Source organism: Schistocerca cancellata, chromosome 9, assembly GCF_023864275.1.
Source record: "Schistocerca cancellata isolate TAMUIC-IGC-003103 chromosome 9, iqSchCanc2.1, whole genome shotgun sequence".
Classification (NCBI taxonomy): Eukaryota; Metazoa; Arthropoda; class Insecta; order Orthoptera; family Acrididae; genus Schistocerca; species Schistocerca cancellata.
In genome coordinates, this window is record NC_064634.1 from 457,923,619 (window position 1) to 457,945,345 (window position 21,727).

A 21,727-nucleotide genomic window follows, 5' to 3' on the forward strand; every position below is an offset into this window, starting at 1 on the left:
AACGCCCAGCTTCACATCGTTACCGCTTGTCTTATCGGAGACCAGTACAAAAATAAGTTCAGACAATGACTGCGAAATTATATACACTGACAACGACACTGGTGAGAATAATTCGTTGAAGTACCAGGTACATCAGAAGAAAAACTGGTTCAAATGGCTCTAAGCACCATGGGACTTAACGTCTGAGGTCATCATCCCCTACATCAGAAGCGCTTTATCAATTTTTGCGATTTAAAATACTCTTGAAATACCTTGTACCAATGATTTAATTTCGATTTTAACTCAGTTAAAAATTAAAATAAAAATTTAAATGAAGTATTGGATGTGTACTTTTCTTTATTTAATTCTTCCACATTGGTGAAATAGCTTCACAAACTTCTGCGACCGAGGGAAATAGCAGAATATTGAGTAAGTACGTTAGTGACTTGTGCGAATTCCCAGTGGCTAAAAATCGTAACGCGATGGCCAGTCTAATTCTTCGTGAAATACTTCGTTGGAAATTGGTATCTTTCTCTAGAATTGGAAAGAATAGAATAAATAATCTAAGTCTATATTAGACATTCTCCTAAAATTACTAAATAATGCGCCATCTGCTGCTATATTTTCTAGTACACTCGTCCGTGGGCCTTTTTTTAAAAATATTCTTCTCTCCCACCATCGTTTCCTCTTCTGTTTGTTTAGTTTCATTTCCATTGTTAGCTGCATGCGCGATGACTAAGTAAGCAGCCGCCGTAATCACGTATCTCCCATTCTCCTGCAAGACTGACTCAGTGTGGCACAAATCCTGTTTCTTTGATGTAAATTAACTTGCCGCAAGCAACACAGGCCACAAGATGTTGCCTTCTGTAGCATACAAGACGATGCACGCCACATTTTCGTAGCATGCCAAGATGTTTCAAGGTGTTGCCCCAGCGTAAACGAGACTCAGTTACCTCTGTGGTAGGTTACAGTTGATGCGTCCTCTGAAATATATGAGGATTCTGTGTAAATTGTTTTCATCCAGGTATATTTGAAAAGACAGGCTGAAAGAGGTGCATGTTAAATACGTGAGAAAATTCAGATTTTCCTTTTACTTTAGGGAGATTTAGCAATTTCTGCTGCTAACATCTTCGATCCGAAAGAAGAATTCGAAAGGATTTCCAGAGAAATTGCTGTACTTAAAACCTAATGTTTTCCAGCTCAATTGGAAATTCGTTACATTTGCTTTCACCGTAAGGTAGCGAATATATTTTCTGTTATAGTATGGAGGAAGTTTATAAACTCTCCACACACGATTTACATACTCCAAAGCTACCCTTTTCTGCTATTCTCGTAGGGATGACATTTTGTTTGGTCCTCGTTACCCAAGGGACCTACTTATTTTAGTACACAATCACAAACTTCCGCGTAAGGGAGCGGTCAGTTTGACATTTACACAAAATAAGCCTGAAGATTTTGTTTCTTCAGGTTTTCAAACTTTTTGTTCAGTTTCGGTGAGAACGCCGATGTTTAGTCTTAGTTCTGCTGTACAGAAGGAATTACTGTATTTCCTTTGGAGACCCAAATGATTCCCATCTCTGCAATTATTACGACTCCGACAAAACAGTTAATCTTTTGATTAACGCTTTTTACATATAATGCAGGGAAACTAGTACGGTATGTTAAGCGTTTCCACGAACAAAAGAAGTTATCTGCTTTGATGACTCTTCCTACGTTCTGATGCGCACTAATGCAGCTACTGACTTAAGACGTAACAACTTGTGTAAATTTTGGTAAACATTTTTGGAATACAGTGATCAATAGACTATTATATTTTAACTAAAGTTCAGTCTTGATCACAACATTTGTGTCTCAATAACATAGGTAACCGGTTTCGGTTATTTTTACGTAACCATCTTCAGACCTGTGAATTAATTTTAGGAAATACTAGAAACCAATCTAAATAAAATGAAAGTGTCTAATGACGTCAAAATTTTTTAACAAGATAAAATAAAATTAATTATACCCATGGCTTCCTTTTTAATTTGTTGGATGTTGCAGAATCGTCTTACTTTAACTGTAGTTTTCATAGCAACATTCTTTGTAGCAGTAGGGTAGCAGCCAAGAGTACGTTCCGCATTATGGGAAATACGGAAGCGTCCGATCCCACCCGTCTGCTTTGACCCATGACGTCACAAATATGGCGGAAACAAAAACAAACACACACACACTTTCCATAAGAAGCCTAATGACACTAACGGGACAAGCACGGGAAATGGGGTGTTTTGGGTGGGGGCAAACTAAATATAAAAAATTTAGACGCCTTGCGTAGCTACAACGTGTAAGTGAAGACAGCCATGCATGAATACCCACCCACCTCCCCAGGGGTCGTAACCCCTGCAACCCATAGAAGATAAAGATGCTTCAGTAGCTGATTAGTGTTTTTTATCTTTTTAAAAATCTCACGGGATAGAACGAACAGATCAGAAAAGTAAATAAAATAAAACAGAACTGGAGACAGCCACACTCAAACCAAACTCCACGCCGTCATGACGTCACACACAATACCCTTACGTCACGGGTCAAAGCCGACGCGTGGGATCGGACGCTTCTGTCGACCCGCATTATGTGTATCTGAATAACTGATGAGACCGCTGATTAAATATTTAGAACTCATCGATGTAATAGTTTTTATAATAATGTCAATTTAATAAAATTTTTATGTTTTACAGCATATTTTACATACATAGCTTTTGCCATGGGTATAACTAATCTTACATTTTAAAACAAAAGAGTAGGTGCTCTTTATTATAAAATTTCGTCAAAAAGGTCGTAAAAATATTTTTCGCGAAAATCTAATTGTTCATTGAGCAGTATTGATTTAGTTTTCAAATGAGCATATATCTCGATTTCTTCTAAGATATTCAAGTAAGCCTTTATTTGCATGGGTATAATTAATTTTATTTTATCTTGTTAAAAAATTTTGACGTCATTAGACACTTTCATTTTATTTAAAGATTGGTTTCTAGTATTTCCTAAAATCAATTCACAGGTCTGAAGATCGCCACGTAAAAATAACCGAAACCGGTTACCTATGTTATTGAGACAAATGTGATCAAGACTGAACTTTAGTTAAAATATAACTTGTGTAAAGATGTCACAGTGAGGAAGTATATCAGAGCTGTAAGCAAATGCGTTTCTTCAGCCTACAGCACATTAAGAGCAACTATCTGGTCACTAAGCACCGTAACACTAGTGATAAGCCCACGACTGCCTTAAATTAGATGTAGCATTCGATTCACAGCCACTCGGCATTTCCCGAATCCATGAAGCATTACCCGCTACGGTATAGGAGAGGACAACCTCACAGCGCTGAGTGGTCTGTGCGTTTGGCCCACATTCTGAAGGCAACGGGTTCAGATCCCGATGCAGGTTCACTGCGCCTTACCTAAATCGTTCGAGCGGACGCAAGGACGAAGTGCGCAGCCTCTTTAAGTTTCCTCGTCCCCCACACTACCAGCGCTCGGCGGCACTACCTACTTGATGTCATCGTCAACGGAACTGTAAATCTTAGCGTTGCCACAGTAGCAAGCCATCGGGGCCACCGCTGCTGTAAAATGAAGGTCTCGTCTCTTCGACGTCACAGTCATTAGCAACAGAAGCTAGGGGAACCGCGTCCCGACTTGACGCTCGACGTCCACCAGGTGTCAAGTGACTTTAAGCGGCCCCTCCTGCTGCTCCTGGCAAGTCGGTACGCAGCGAAGGAGTTGAAGTGGGCTTGGCTTGCCACGGCTGCTTCGCGTGTGACAACCGCTGATGTGGCGCGGTTTTGTGAACGCCTCTACAACAACGTCTACGGATTTTCAGTACAGTTTCTGGTTGGTCCTGTAAATAAGCCAAACTATGTTCTGGAAGTCCGTTTCTAGCTGCAGGTTTTCAATTTCCACAATCCGTTTTCGCTGCCATGTAATGGCAGAATCGCATTTCCAACGTGCTTGAGTTGCCAGGTTACGCGTTTTCGAAGCATTCGGCTAATATGGACGAAGCGACGTATTGCGTAGTCCTCCGTAAGGCCGTAGTACTGCCGGCACTAATGTACCGTCGCACGGCGTAGTAAACCGGAGTGACCAGCCTACAACGTGTACAGAGCAAAGCCCTCCGCTGGAGCTTCCACGCTGCCCTCTTACTAGAATCACCACTACATGAGGAAACTAACACTTACTAAAAACAACCATTAAAAACATAAGGCGTCAGTTCTATACGACAGTGGATAGATTCCGTGGTACAGTCAGGTCTACAAGCAATTGTAGAAACACAGCCAAGAACCTAGTTTCACTGTCTGATCCCCTCACTGTATCTGAGACATGACCATGGTTGAAAAAAAAAATGAAAATTATCTACCACCAACCCTAAACGAACACCTCCAGTGGATACATATGCAGCCAGACCCTTGAGATGGACAATAAAAGCGACAGAAAAAACCACCTCCCGTGGGACTGGACTGATACCGTCCAAGTCCCAAGGAGCGTACCTACAGAACAAGCAGGATTTAAAGAATCAAGTCACCACCAACTTCAATCAGCTTTACTTGCCGAACGGTACTCAACTTCGCAAAAGTGTACCCACATTTCTCACGCTGGCACCAACCAGCTACAGTAACGGACGTGCCAATCGTAGATCTCCAAACTGCATTACATATTAAACCCGAGAAATTGACGAGCGAACTATGCTTAGAGCTAAACTTTTTTTTCATAATTTCCGCATTGAGCCAACTTTTATCTCGGTGCTACCCTGACAGGTTTCGCTGACGTTAAAGCATCAATGATTTTCTTATTCGTTTTCTGACACACAACGTGGAAATTAGCATTTTACTATCAGTCCTTGTGGTTTTTAAATAGTCGGATCTGGAAATATATTTTTTTTTCCTTCTACATACCATGTAAAGACTTGCTGTGGGTTCTGTGACTTTCTGTACTTCGCATTATAACTATACCAGATACTGAAATTTGAGCTAATGTTATTGAGCTATTAAAATTCTGCTCAAATTCGTGAACGATCAAAAACTGAAATCCTGCATTTACCGATAGTAAATAAGCCTATTTAAATAGAAAACTAAAACATTCCGATTCTGTAACTTCAGCGAAACACGTCTGGGTTGAAGAAAATTAGTTTTGTATGAGGCGGAATCCGTCAGAAACCCAGTTTATTTGCAAGCAAACGTGAATCTTAAGATGACTATTTCGGTAACTAAGACCCTTCCACCGCTTATACAACATTTCTGCGCAACATTTCAGACCACTTACCATCATTCTGCAGATTTAAGCCTTACGCAGCTCAGCAAAAGGAAACGAATGATGTACGAAATTTGAATGTTGACGAAACTAAAACCGCGCGATAACTCGTTCCGCTTACTGTTCTGGTGGAGAACAGGCCTCTCGCGAAAAGCGCACTAGACACGAGAGCGGCTGCCGCCCGGCGCGGCGCGGCCACCACTGACCCTGCGCTGAGCCACTCAGTCGGTGGGCAAACAGCCGCGCATCGCGCGACACCTGGCGGCGGGGAAGGCGCACTGCTCGCTTTTCTCCCGTTCCACATCCACTCAATTGCCGCATCGGCAAATAACGCCCACTGACTGCTTGCAGGTAATGAGTGAATGTTTTCGACTTTCTCTTAATCAGTCTCCACGTAGGAAACAGGAACTTTATTCTGGCGAAACAACTAACCGATTAAGGCACAAATTTATTGGTCGACCGATCGACCAATTTCGTGTCAGCCTACACACGTCCCGATCGACTGCACTCAGCGATTACAGCACCACCATGTTGTTGTGATTTATTTAGTTCATTGTGTTTACGTTCTATGGCAACCCGCTCAGTTTTACATAAAAACAAAACGGAGGTTTGCCTTGGCTGTTTTAGAGGTAATACGGACAGAAGACCGAGACAAATCTGTGGACAAGGAAGTGGGTAATGCAAGAAAATAAATTCGCCCATGTTCTGTTACTTAGGCAGCTGGGATCCGATGATTTGCGTAATCATCGAAGAATGGATGAATTATGCATTTCGGAAGTGCTGAACATCATCAAACAATTCTTAACGAAAAAGAGTATAATTATAAGAGAGGTTTTAAGCTGCGAGGAGAGGTTATTGGTTACTTTGTGATTTCTAACGACTGGCTGAAGTTACGAAGACGTCAGATTCAGTGCAGTTGTGTCCCCACACTTATCAGCTACGATGATACCTGAAACTTGCAACGTGATTTACAGTTGATTCAGGAAATAAATAATCTAAAGCAAAATAAATAAAACAACAGACGTTCGTGTTAACGTTATTAATTTATAAATGTATGTAGCATAAATGATAACGTGTAAGTTTAAGGAATTCATTTCAAATTCGAACAAGAAAGTCTACACACGGTGGTGACACACATCATTTAATAAATACAACAAGAAATACGCAAGAATTGAAGCATTTAGCAACTGTTAGACCTGTAAAAAAAAGTCCCAGAGTTTAGTCTACATAGGAGAGGGCTTGGATATAGAACACTAACAACTACGAAGCAAGTATATTTTACGAATTAACATCCGTTGAGTCGGTATTCCGGTTTTTAGATTTCATTTGCGATAAGTAGTGAAAATAAAACCTAGAAACGGAAATACAGAAGGCGGACGGTCTTTTATTCTGCAACACGAAACTATTACGGATTCGTTAAAAAAATGAAAAAAAAACTACTTCATTTCTTGTATCTGTATTGCTATACTCCTCGCACGACATGTCGCACAAACATGTACAGTATTTAAATTTCTCCAAAAACTCTGGCCTTATTGTTTCGTGAACCTCGCAAACAGCATTTAATAACGCGTGCAGTGACAAAAGACGAACTTTTGTCGGGTAGTTGGCAGGGCAGCGGTGCACATGGCACAGTTTGTTGGGCGCAATGGAATGTCGGCTGTCGTGTGACCCCTACCCGCCCGACATCCCGAAAAGGATTGTTCGTCTGCCAGTCGGTCGGTCAAAACCCCTACACACGTCCTATTTGTCTGTCGGTTGGTCGGTCTGTTGGTACCTGTGTAGGGCTCATTATTGCAAACGGACACAATTTCAGTGTAGGGTTCACTCAGTATCGTAACACGAATCTCGTAATAAACATACTGGGGATCGTTGATTAGTTATGCTTGGCAGGATTCCTTACGGATATCCGTTCAGTCTGACGCAACTACAGCAAAAACCCTGTCAGCAGTCTACTCCTAACCCAGTATGTGCGTGTTGAAACCGACGTGTCTCTTGTTCTGGCTGGTTTTTGTTTTTACAGAAGCTCATCCATTTGCAATTAGTCATACAAATGAAATGGTGGGCGTGAAGCTAACGCCCGCGGTTGGTCCGCGGTTCATCAGTTACTGTAAGGAAAAATGAATAAAGAAAAAGAAGCGTAATTTAAGAGTTCTCCCCATAAGTGAAACACGAAGTGTCTCCGCGCATTACTTCCCTTAATATTCTCCTTAGACGCCCTCCACTAAAATTATATTATGCAAACTTTGTTGATTTCGTAGTCTATAGCTACAGACGTCGCCCCCCCCCCCCCATCCATTTATTACGAGTCCAGCTATACTAGCCAGATCGATTAGCTATACGCTAAGACTACCAGCCGATTGCCAGGCAATTGGGGAGTGAGTACTGCCTCGTAGTCCATTATGGATGCCTTCTGTCCGAGTGATGTATATTGTCACAGGAGTATGGACCACAGTGATGCAAAGTTGATCCAGTGATATCAGGTCTAGTGTGTTTGGAATTTTGTGCTGCGTTTTGGGGAAACAACAAAAAATAATGAAATTTAATCTACAGCCTAAATTTTTCTGCAATTTAGTGTGGTATCTGGTTCTGGCGTTTTAACCGTAATCATGTGCGTTCACATGACATTGTTAGACGCAAGTACGTTAGTCAAGGTGAGCCTACCTTAGGTTCGACACCTAAGCTCATTAATGAGCTTTTAATCTCTTTAGAAACCGGCAGTTGTCATACCAATGCGACATTGGTACCGATGTCGGTATTTATGATTGAAGTCTCTCTCAACACTTGGAACAGTAACATATTATTTTGTCCCATAGCTCTACCTTAGTCGCTGAAGCTACAATCGAAGGAAATAGATAGTTGGGGTTTAGTAATGACTAATTTGTCCATCCTCAGTACCCATCTTGGAAGAAATATAGGCTATTTCGTATTCTTGAATGCCCCAATGTGAATTTATCCAGCAGGGAATATTTACCTGTTGAATGGAAAAACAAACATGCCATCGAAGGAAATCGGCGATTGAAGTATTGTGAACTTTTTTTTAGACGCAGTCACTTTTTACGACACAACCGTTACATGCCTCGGTCTACATTGGACATCTTCAGATGCTATTAGACCGGGTGGAATCTGATGGACAATACGCTTATCACACGCGATAGATGCTGTGCAAAGATGTTGGTAGTGCCTGTACTACGTACATTGCGCAGCATGATGTCGCTGTTCAAAGTGGCAAAGAGGAAGAAACCCTGTTCGCATGCGCAACATGATAGTCACGTCCTATAATATTGGCATGCACCGTGAGGAGTCTGACTTTATAGCCGCATTTAACGTTTGTTGGTCCCTTGAGACACAACATATGGTGCGTGCGCGAAGGTCGGCGGCCCCGGGAGTAGGCTGCCTGCCGGCGCCGGCTGCCACCCTCTCACTCCTCCCACACTGTGGAGCGACTAGTAAAGACACCGCAAGATCAAAACAAATTGCAAAACGATTTAGAAAATTTTGGCGGTTGTCCCTAAATAAGGAAAAGTGTGATATCATGCACATTAGTGCTAAAAGGAATCCGTTAAATTTCGGTTACACGATAAATCCGTCAAATCTGAAGGCTATAAACTCAACTCAACACCTATGGGTTACATTTACGAACAACTAGAATTGGCAAGAACACAGAAAATTTTGTGGGGAAGACGAACCAAGACTGCGATTTGTTGGCAGAACACTTGGAAGATGCAATAGATCTACTAAACTGCCTACACTACGCTTGGCCGTCCTCTTCTGGAGTACTGATGCGCCGTGTGGGATCCTTACCATGTAGGATTAACGGAGTACAACGAGAAAGTACAAAGGAGAGCAGCGCGTTTTGTATTATCGAGAAAGAGGGGGGGGGGGGGGGGGGGAGTGTTACGGATATGATACAGGGCTTGGAGTGGACATCATTAAAACAAAGCATTTTCCCGATGCGGCAGGATCTTCTCACGAAATTTGAATCACCAACTTTCTCCTCCAAATGCGAAAATATGGTGTTGACGCCGACCTACACAGGGAGAAACGATCACCATAATAAAACCAGGGAAATCAGGGCTCGCACGGAAAGGTGTCTGTGTTCGTTCTTTCCGCGCCCTGTGAGAGTGTGGAATAGCAGAGACTTATTATGAAGATGGTTCGATGACCCCTCTGCCAGGCACTTAAGTGTGATTCGCAGCGTATTTTGTAGAATTCATTTTATTCAATTAAATGTGAGGTGGTATCATAACATTCTGTAGCGGTCTACTTTCTAGAAAATAGATGGACACAATTCTTTTTGTCCTCATGACTATTTTCTTGCTTCACTGTGGTGCTCACATTCAGGTGTAAAAATAATCAGTAACAATCTTGTGTAAAATATGTAACTCTACAACATCTATAGAAATCTTTGAAGATTTCTGAAGTTCTGTCTACCTGCATAGCTGAGTGGTTATCTGTTCAAACAAATTTCGGGCTTGCAGCCGGTCGTCGTTCAATACTTCGCACGATATTTCAACTGGGCACCTGCCAGTCATCTTCAGGTGAGCCGTCGCAGGCTGTCTGCGACGGCTCACCTGAAGATGACTTCTGCGACGGCTCACCTGAAGATGACTGGCAGGTGCCCAGTTGAAATATCGTGCGAAGTATTGAACGACGACCGGCTGCAAGCCCGAAATTTGTTTGAACAGTCAATTCGCCGGGAAAATTTTAAAATTCACATGAGTGGTTACCTGTTCACCTAACATGCAGCAGGTCCAGGTTTGATTCCTGGCCAGGTTGGAGATTTTCTGCGTTTGTGGACAGGGTGTCCTCATCATCACTTCATTGTCATCACCAATGTGCGAGTTGCTCAGCGTAGTCACCTGAAATGACTTGCAACCTGGCAGCTGAACTTACATGGTTGGGGCCTCCTGGCCAACAATACCACATGATCATTTCATTTCATTTCTGAAGTTCTTGTAATACAAGTTCCAAAATAATTTCTTGCAGGCATCTCAATTTTGTGCATATGGTCTTTAACAAGCTAGCCACAAATACACTACAAGAAATTAACAGTACTAGGAGTTTTAAGAGAAAACCTTACATTATTTTATTTTTATACTAACCCAGTTTTGACTGAGCATGTATGTATTCCATTCTTCTATCGGTCCATCTCCTCCTTATCCCTCTCTCTGCTCCCTCATCTCCATAATTATTCTCTCCCCTTCTATGCCTATCTCATCCTTCCCCCCCCCTCCCCCCCCCCCCCACTATCTGTCTGTCTCCTCATCCTCCCTTCTCTCTGTTGGTGGGTGTTACCCCTACAGTATTTCTTTCCTGGTTGTAATTAATATGTGTACCAAATTTGACTGAAATTATTCCAGGGGCTTAGGATGAGCTTTATACCCACGTGTTTGCCAGAATACACAAGTGTAAAATATATTTCACACATATTCAACATATATTATGCATATTTGTACACATATTCCTCCTCTATGTCTAGCAGATTTTGCCATGCAGTTTCATTTTCATGGAGCTCAGTGTTTGTGACATTGTATCTCCTGAATGATTTGCTGTACAATAACGTAATTGTGCAGGTGCATCTAATGGTATATAAGCTTGCCTGCAAAATGTGTTGTGAATAGAGTTGTAAAGAAATAACAAATTAAAGCATCATGCACAATGCCACAATTTCTCATGTGTCTCAGTGTCTACGACATCACATCTCCCAAACTATGTGTCATATAGTGATGTAGTTCTTCTGTTACATTAAGTGGAATGTGTGAATACTGCATGCAAAATGTGTCACAAATACATTTAGTAACAAAAAAGTAATAAACTGAAACATCACGCTTCATGCAGCAGTTTTACTGCACGATCAGTGAAACTGTAGTAAGCGACAAACTTTTTTTCTTTCATCAGTTTGTGGGGGTTGTCAACAAGAAAAATTTTTGTGAAGGTTCGAAACTATGTGTAAAGTTGCTGCAAGTCTCTAAGGGCTTCCATTCTCAAGTACGGGTATTCTTAAGTCATGGGCTACACTGCTTTTTCACCTCCACCCCTAGATAGGTGGGTGGTTCTTACACTCACAGTGACTCTCTCCAGACAGTAAATTGTGTGTGTATCAAGTTTGGTTGAAATCGGTTCAGTGTTTAAGAGGAGATGTGGAACAAATATATTTATGTACGTGCATCAATTTTTATAATTTGCACAGGTTTTCTCACGACACTGTTCACAGTTCTGTCATGTGGTCCCACCAGCCAGTGGTAATTTCCAGACTCCCAATACAAAAAGAAAGGATACAAAGAATCATTGTACAATCTATAAAATATGCCAAGTAATTAACTATGAATAATAAAAAAAGAAGAAAATCATACCTACGGGAACATCATGCAAGTGGCTTCCATTGCATTTTCATTATTGCATTTTCAGTGTAATCCTGTAGGTTTGATTTTATTCTTATTTATGATTACATAGGTAATTATGTGGCATATTTTATAAAGCTACATCTGGCTCTACATCTGTACTCTGCAAACCAGCGGATCCCTATATGAGCAATATGTAAGGGGTTGTAGTGTATTTATAGAGTCATCATTTAAAGATGGCTCTTGGAACTTTGTTAGCAGACTTTCTTGGTATAGTTTAAATCTGACACAAAAGTCTGCTAGTTCAGTTTGTTCAGCAGCTCTGCAATGCACCTCACAGTGGTTTGCAAAGTATACATGTAGATCTAGAAGTGCATAGCAGAGAGTATGTTCCATTGTACCAGTTATTACTGTTTCTCCCCATTCCATTCCTGTATGAAATTTGGGAACAATGATTGCCTGAATACCTCTGTGCAGTAATTATTCTGATCTTGCCCACATGATTCTTATATGAGAGATGTTTTGCAGGGCTTGTAGTATATTTCAAGAGTCATCATTTAAAGACAGTTCTTGAAACTTTGTTGGTATTGTTCCTTGATATAGTTTACATCTAATTTCAAAAGTTTGCCAGTTCAATTTCTTAAGCATTTCTATGATACTCTGCCACAGCTCAAATAAACCTCTGACAATTCATGCTGCCCTTTTCTGTATACATTCAATATGCCCTGTGAGTCCTATGTGGTGTGGGTCCCATCCACTTGAGCAATAGACTAGAATGGGTCACCTGAATGATTTGTAAGCAATCTCCTTTGTAAACTGATTTCACTTCCCCAGTTGTACAATGATTCTTTATGTTCGCTTTTTAAATGTTGAGAGTTTGGAAATGACCACTAGCTGGTCAGCTCTGGTGAGGGCATTGTGAAATGCTGGTGTGATTGTTTCATGAGAATTTGTGTCTTCTTTCAAGTGCCTGCCAGTTCAAATTTTTCAGCATTTCATGACACTCTCCCATGAGTTAAATAAACCTGTGACCATTTGTACTGCCCTTCTTTGTTATACATTCTGTATGTGCTGTTAATCTTATTTTGTATTGGTCCCACACACTTGAAAAATATTATAGAAAGGATTGTCTAAGTGTTTTTTGAGCAGTCTCCTTTGGAGATTCACTACATTTTCCCAGTGTACTAGCACGAATCAAAGTCTTCTGCCTGCTTTACCTACAGCTAAGCCTATGTGATCGTTCCATTTCATATCCCCACAAAATGTTATAGTCAGGCCGGTTCTAAGTGTGACTTAATGGATATTATAGTTATAACACTTTCCTGCATTTTGCAAAATGCTAAGTCTTACATTACTAACAATTTAAAGCGAAGTGCCCATCTCTGCATCACTTACAAAGATCTGTGTGAATATTTCTGCAACTTTTTTCAGACCGTACTTCATTACAGATAACTGCATCATTTGCAAAGTGTCTGATGTTACTGTTAATACTGTGTGCCAGGTCATTAATATGATAAACAGTTGTTACTGTTAATACTGTGTGCCAGGTCATTAATATGATACAGAAACAGCAATTCTGCCTTACCAGTAAAAGTTTAATGTAACATATGACCATACTTTCATCAATAATCGTGGTTGTCATAATAAGTCAAATACTTTTCAGAAGTTAAGAAATACTGTGTTTACTTGACTGCTTTGATATATGGCTTTCAGGTGTCACATAAGAAAAGTTCTAGTTGTGTTTGCAGTATCTGTGTTTGTAGATTCCATGCTTGTTGACCTGTAAGAGATAATTCCATTAGAGATATTTCATTAAGTTTGAGTGTAGAATGTGCTGTTATGCTACTTTTGTGGATAAGTTCCTTTTTGTTGACAAGTGTTACCTGTGCTCTCTTCCAATTACTGGGTACAGTTTTTTCTGAAACAGACATGATATTGGGCCTTGTAAGAGATCTTTCAATAAGATTCTTCTATGGTAGTCATTGAGGGCATCACACACTGCCATTTAGACAGCCAAACACTTTAAATTTGGTATCATTTTGTCCATCACCCTTAGATTTGCTTTACACCTTTCGTACAGAAGTCAGTATTTTTCAATTGTTTCTTTACAGGGACTGTATGCCATAGAAAATCCTTCCCTTTATGAATTGTTTTACTAGGCACATATGTATCCAGTGCTTGGTCCACTATTCTTCTGCACTACAGCAACAGTTTTTCGGCATGCTCTTGCCCGGAGCTAAACGTTTCAAGATCCTTGTTGAGATATGACAGTACTGCCTCTTTATCTAGATGGATGGACATGTTATTGTTTATGTTAATGGTCTCCCAAGCAATGTGGTCTGCAAAAATGTGCCCTAATGCAACGGCATGATGTTGCTCACATCAGCTGAGAATTTGCATGTAGTTTTACATAAAAATAGGGAGATAGCTGAAAGTAGTAGCCCCTGGTTTAAAGCTAACCAATCATGCAGAGGGCGTTTATTTTAATCTAATGGTCAAAAAAGAGAATTGAAGTGTCGAACTATTGGGTCTCATCATAGACCAAAGATTATCATCGGGGGCTGAGACATAAACTTACGTGCACACTTTTTCTATTACATAAACTAAGAAATTATGTTAGCAAAAATTTACTGCGTCTGTCATGTTGTGCCTTCTGTTATGGGGATACTCATCAGGATCAAATTAAATTGTATATTCACATGGCAGAAAAAAGCAATCAGATGTGTCATAGAACTGGTATTACACAAGAAAGTAATTAGAAACATGTGTGTTGCAAAAAAAACGGGAATCCTGTCGACCTCTGTTAAAAAATTTAAAAGTACTATCTATCCCCTCACTTTACATATATGAGATGGTGGTGTTCCTATATAGATATCAACATACACTAGACAATTTCCGTTTTGACCACAACTACAGCACTCGCCACAGAGATAACTTCAAACTTCCAACACATCGTTTAAAACTTTATGCCCAAATGCCAGAGTATATGGGGTTAAAAATTTTCAATTAAATAAAAGGCAGTAATATATTTAAAATGGAGATTGGTTCACTGAAAAGATTGCTCTTTACTCTACTGGTGGAAAAGTGTTATTATTCTGTCAATGAATTCATTGAGGACAGCTTCACAATCTGAACACAGGAATTGTAAAACATTTATTATTTTATGTACATGTGTAGCTGAAACTTAGAAATGTAAAATATAATGTAAACTTTTGTATTTCTCTTAAAAAAGTGAAAAAAGTTTCTTTTGTAAACCTTGACATGTCTCCTGTACGTCAAATCAAATGATTTGAAAATTGTATGTAATGAGATGAATAAACCACATAACACATAACTGGGTCATCAAGAATCCCATAAAAAAACTATTTCAAAGAAATTTTTGTTAAATGACATCCTCAAGCCTCTGTCTGTGTGTATGTGTGTGTGTGTGTGTGTGTGTGTGTGTGTGTGTGTGTGTGTGTGTGTGTGTGTGTGTGTGTGTGTTCCAAAGTGAATGTAAAGAAATTTAATTTGAAAGTCAAATGCACATTTGTACAGTAAAAGAAACAGTTGTAAGCAAGACATATCTTTTTTGAGGCTGTCAGTCACACACAAGAGCCACAAAAATCTAAACTTAAAATTTATAAAATAATTGCGACAAACATCAAAAATCTTAGAGGTATTAAGACACTTGGATTAAAATTAAAGCGTATTATTCAGTCGAAAGAATTACTTCAAAGTAATTTGAATAACCGAAATACTGCAGTCCCTAATTCTTGCATATAAGTCTATCATGTAGCTACTGTTTACTTAATTAGATAATATGTATGTATGTAATGTAACTAGCTGAATGCAATTTAGATATATATATTATGAAATTGGAGAAGAGAATGGTGTACTTGTTCACATATGTAGGTAAACGTGTAATGAGAATCACTTGTAAATGTATGTACTTGTCTGTAAATGTCCTTGTATAACTGTAAAGCACCCACTGATGAAGCTAACTGCATCAAACACATACTGAAAAGCTAATAAACATTCTATTCTATTCTATTTCTGCTTGTTTTAATTATTCTTTGTACTGTGATAATCATTGCATCAGCATTGGGATCCTCAGAGAGGTCACGTCTATTTGCTACTGTTAGATCCAGTGTATTTCCATCAAGAGTGGGCTTCCAAACTATCTGCTTTGTAGTTTCCAGAAAAGGCATTAAGTAATGTTTCATGAGATGTCTTGTCATACTCACTACTTTACAAAACTCTAACTACACCAATAAAATGATTAAATTCTCCTCCAATGATAACATTATGATGGGAAAACATGTATTCAGTACTAATAAACTGAGGTTTTCTATAGTTTTCAGTTACATCTGGGGGTGAGTCTAATGCATGATAGAAGTATTTGATTAAAAGCTAATATCCACTTTCAATACAGAGTCCTGCCTAAACAGTCTTGCTTTCAGTTTCAGTTTCTCTCTGGATGGATTGGGCTTTGTTATCTACTGTGACAAATACATACCTGCATTTGATTAGCCTTTCCTTTTGATATATACTTATGTTTTCCCCAAAAGTCTCACTGCTATCAGTTCTGGATTTTAATCAGCTTTCTGTAGCTAGTATTATGTAAGCTCCACTGCTTTTTAGAAGTGTTCCAGGTGCTTCAGCAATTAATCACTAGGATTTTAATACTGTCAACTATAGGAGACATTTCTTTGGATTTTATACTGCTATCCCAGGTCTTCTACAACTGTCAGTATCTGGATTGGATGAAAAGCCATCTAACCCCAAAAAATCCTTGTGTGTATGCCGTATACAGCTTCCTGGCTAGCAGTCTTGTTGTGTAGTGCACCTGTATGCTCTGTGACACGGAGTGGACAGTGACCATGTGGTACAGTTGTTTAGGGCTATGTGTGTGGCAATTTTCTTGTTTTTGAGCTGTCATGTGAAGCTGGCAGCATCTAAGTTGCCAGCTGTCAGAATTATTGTGAGCAGTGTAATATAAATGAAGCTGGAATTGCTGGAAATTGATGCTGTATGATAAAAGATGTGAATATCTCTTTTGATTGATAGTGAGTTTTATTAGTGTTTATGTAATGAGAAGCATCTTTATGACAAGGCACACGACTGTCTCTGAACATGGCATTGCTATACTAACAATATGTTGAGCATTGTGGTGACTGTGGGATCAATTTATAACTGCATGCCAAAATATATTGACCTCTGAATCTATTATCAACTGCAACCTGTCAAAATACATTGACCTCTGAATCTATTATAATTATGGTTGCTCATTTTTGCTGTAGCATGGTAGATTTGTTAATTAGACAAGACACATCCACGGTCATTTGATATGGGTATTTAATCATTGATTTATTCAACATGTTTCACTGATCTGATCAAAAGTGGTGAATCTTTGAGGCTGTGGAATCTGTCAAGGTGGACATTATCAAAAGATATGGAAACCACAATAACTTAATGTGTTTAATACCTTAACAATAAGCTACAACTGTCATGCTAAATACTATTTGTGCTTTTGTTCCTGCTTCATCAGTCATATTAAGTAACTTTTGTTTATTACATGAAAGATTACAGACTTGTACAGGCTGCACTTTACTGGTGTTTATTATTCACACAACATATATTATTAGTTTTGGAATCACATTCCATCATCATGTGTGTCCAGGAAACCAATCACATTTATATCAATGCAATGAAATACGTCCATCCACGCATGGATAGCTGATAACCACGAGTTCCCTGCCATATCACTTTACAATGCTGATGGGATTACATAAGTTACTGTGAAAACTGCTTTTGTTTTACAATACCTATGAAACCAAAACTAGTTTTGAAGTGTACTGGCCAAATCTGAATTGCAATAAAAATTATTTTTGAGAACTTTAGAAGACTCTACCTATGTGGTAAAGTAGTGTGTCAGTAAACTGGTGATTATCGGCTGTCTGTCTGTCTGTGCATAGACATAGCTTCTTGAGTGGATGTAAATGTGATTTGTTTCTCAGATTTGTCACATGATGAAATGTGTACTCCAAAATAAGTCATGTACATTGTATGAATGATCAATGTCAGTGTGTAATCTGAAGAAGTCTGTAATCTTTCATGTAATAAAATACATCTGGGCTATATGATACTGAGATGAATCATCAACAGTGATGGTGAGATTAAGAAAAGCTATTGTTTGCCTTCTGTTCCTGACTTAATATTTACTTCGTTACAGTATTGTTATTAAAAGAAAACAGTTACTCGTGCATTACTGCTATCGTTGGCACTATTTTGCTTCCATGAATCATGTGTCACCACCATAAAATACATCTGGGCTATATGATACTGAGATGAATCATCAACAGTGATGGTGAGATTAAGAAAAGCTATTGTTTGCCTTCTGTTCCTGACTTAATATTTACTTCGTTACAGTATTGTTATCAAAAGAAAACAGTTACTCGTGCATTACTGCTATCGTTGGCACTATTTTGCTTCCATGAATCATGTGTCACCACCACACTTTCCTGGCATTCTTCTGCTGTACAGCTGTGTTGGATGCTGTCTGACCACTGTCCAGGCAGTAGGCATTGAGAGCTCATAGTTTGCAGTTCTCAGGGCTTAACACCGACTGCACAAGTTATCCCTTAATTAGAGTTTAATTCAACAAGCATGCCAGCCACGTCCATGGTGCACCATTTGGAGCATATGGCCTCCCGACCACACTGAAACCATCAAGTCATAGGCAAGTGCATCAACCATGGATGTTGTCCATGTTCAGATATTTCTCAGCCATGTCAGTGATACACTATTCAGACAGACCAATATACTTCACTCAGTGACCACACCTAGCATAAACAATATGAAATGGTTTTAGGTTGAATTTGCTGGATGTGTTATGTTAATAAGGTTCCATTGTTCTAAGGCTACCTGGAGCCATCCATTCATTAACATTTACAATATGCAGATAACTTTTCATCAATTTCACAGTGAGCACTCCCTACCCTAGAAAAGGAGGAAAATACTTCATGAACTCGTATTCGTATTGTACAGATCACAGTTCAGCTCAAACTAAGTTATTATCAGCAACAAAGGCCATTAAGAAGGGAATGTACTGGGCAGGAACTGGAAGAAATGCAAGATCTCTGGAAGATGTGCAGTTATGTACCATACACAATGTTATTAGCATCCCTTCCTTCTAAAAAAAGTACTTTATTTGCTCACATTGCACTGACCCAGAAGATTATCCTAGAAGAAAATAGAAAGTATCCCATATTCAACAAAAATGATGCTGAGAACAAAGTAAGACTTGTAGGGGCCAGTTACAAAGATCATGGTTCATTCACTTAGAATTTTAATTTTAAGAATGAGCAGTTGTTAGAATCCATGCTGGTTTTGTATTACAAAACCATTAGCCTTATAGGCAAATGAAGTGGTCTTGATGAATGTTAAGTATTGAAGATAGTGATAGGTTAAACATTATTATTAAAATTTGATTTTCTTTGAGAAGAACGACTCTCTTTCTTAGAAATTAATGCACAGAATTCCAGGGAATGGATGTATTATGACAGAGATGTTGAAGATACAATGGTGAGAATGGGATTAGTGCCAACAGTTTCAAGTAGTAAACTTGCAATTAATGACTGTTGAAATGTGTATCAGACCAATACTCAAATCTTCAGCTCCAAGTTTTTGCGAGCAGCATTTACTGTTGGGCTATATGAACGTGTCTGCACAGTCCCCCATTAGTTCCATTCCTGCAGTAGCTGTATTTCCATATGCACTATGAGAGAACTTCTGATTGTGAATAGAAGAATTAGCGACTATCAAAGTATGAGGAAGGCCTAGATGTGTGCTAAATGTTAATTGTTGAGTTCACTGTTGTGAAAAATCTGAAATCCATGTTTGAGTCTTTTTTTGCACAGAATATTCATTTTCACAGCATATTCATTACATTGCATTGATATTTCAATAGACGTGGCATATTATATATTATGTTTGTTTGCAACACATGTTTGGTCACCTGTTAGGTTTGTTTTGATGAGCGTTTACCTTTTCAGACTTGGTGAATGACTGTAGATGTTAACGTCTAATGCGAATTTTTATTTCCAGTTTATAGATGTCCCATCCATTCCATGTATGGAAGAACAAGTGACATTGAAAATGTGAATAGTGCCTTGAGAAATGTTCAAATAACTGCTATAATTAAGGCGATGGTTGAGTTGTGTGAAGCCTGTATCTAGGTTTGAGTCTCTGTATTGCACAGGTTATAACTGTAGTAGTAGTAGTGGTAGTAGTAGTGGTAGTGGTGATGTTGCCATATATCGCATGGGGTGACTCTCACCTTACAGTACTTGCAGTTATAGGTGGAATAATGTGTGGCAATGTATGTGTCACACCTTGAGCTGAGCTCAAACAGCCATAATAATGAAGGTGAAATATGTGAGAAACCAGTGTCCGGGATTGAGTCCTGGGCCTGACACATGCTGTTCACTGTCACACAATTTTTTTAAACTTCTCTGATATTTCAATGGTTGTGGCAAATTTGACTGTGAGACATATTTGATGTCCTAAGAAATCCACATTCACCAATATTTTTTATTTTGAGAATATGTGACTGACAGAAGACAATTAAATCAATTGAAAGTTTTATTTAAGGTGTATACGAATATTCCTGTAATGGTGATATTGCCTTATACACTGTGGGAGACACTCACCTTACACTGCTCCAATTCTTCTGTGGAGTAATGGGCAACAATATGTGCAGCAGGCCGTGAGCTATCCTCTAACTGTAATAATTAAGGTGACAGATGTGAGAACCCAGTGTCAGGGTTTGAGTCCATGTCTTGGACATATTGTCCACTGTCACAACACATTCTTTAAATTTCACAGATATTTTAATGGTTGCGTGAAACTTTTAAATATCTTTGAAAACAATCAATTATTGCCAAAATTATTTACTTGGATAGATAAAAAATCTACTCACCAAGCGGTGGCAGAACACACACACAAAAGATGGTTGTAATTGGCAAGCTTTCGAAGCCAGTGACTCCTTCTTCAGGCAGATGGGTTGAAGAGGAAGGAAGAGGGGTGAAGGAAAAGGACTTTCTTTCTCATCCCATATGGTAAGTCTGCCCTTACCCGCGGTTCTGTGTGGCTTTCCCAAAATCTGCCCCTTTTCCTAGACCTCTCCAGTCTTTTTCCTTCACCCCTCTTCCTTCCTCTTCAACCCTTCTGCCTGAAGAAGGAGCCACTGGCTCCAAAAGCTTGCAGTTACAACTGTCTTTTATGTGTGTGTTCTGCCACCACTTGGTGAGTAGTTTTTTTTTTCTATCCAATTAAATAATTTTAAATATCTTTGATTTATGAGACATGTTCCACATCCAAAGAGATTCACTTTACCAATATTTTCTCTTGAGAAAATATGATTGACAGAAGATACCAAGGTCACTTGAAATTTTTATTTATATTTTATAAGACTCTTTCTGTAATGCTTCTGTTGCCATATACTCTAAGAGAGACACAAATTAGTGCTGCTATTTATAGGTGAAATAATGGTGACTATGTATGTGTTTGGCTTTGAGTTGTGCTCAAATAATAGTAATAAATAAGATGACAGATCTGAGAAAACAGTGTCCATGTTTGAGTCCCAGTCTTACAGATACTTTCCACTGTGTTTCAGATAAAGCATGGTTTAAACAGAGCTTGAAGACTTTTTGATAGGCAACTCCTTCTACTCCATAGATGAATATCTTAACAGAGACTGTTAGGTCAACTTAAGTAAAAGTATCTGTCAGATTTCAGTTTTGACAACACTTGGTCACAACAGTCAAGATTAGGTATTTTGCATATGATAAATTTATTAATAGTGCATAACAGTGTTTCATTCTGACAGTGTGTTAATTCTGTAAATATTAGCTGTCCCAGTTTACTACATTGTAGTAACTTAATTTTGACTATCTCCTGACAAATGAGCAGTAAGTATTATATTCAAATGTTTTATGTTTTTATGTCATACTTTCTGACATATTCCACACCCACAAGAATCATCTCATTTTTTGGGTCTATGGAACGAAAACTGAATCTAATCTAATCTCTAATCTAAATATTCCTTAAATTTCTCTGATTATCCAGTTCATAAATGTAATTGACTCAGGAAAC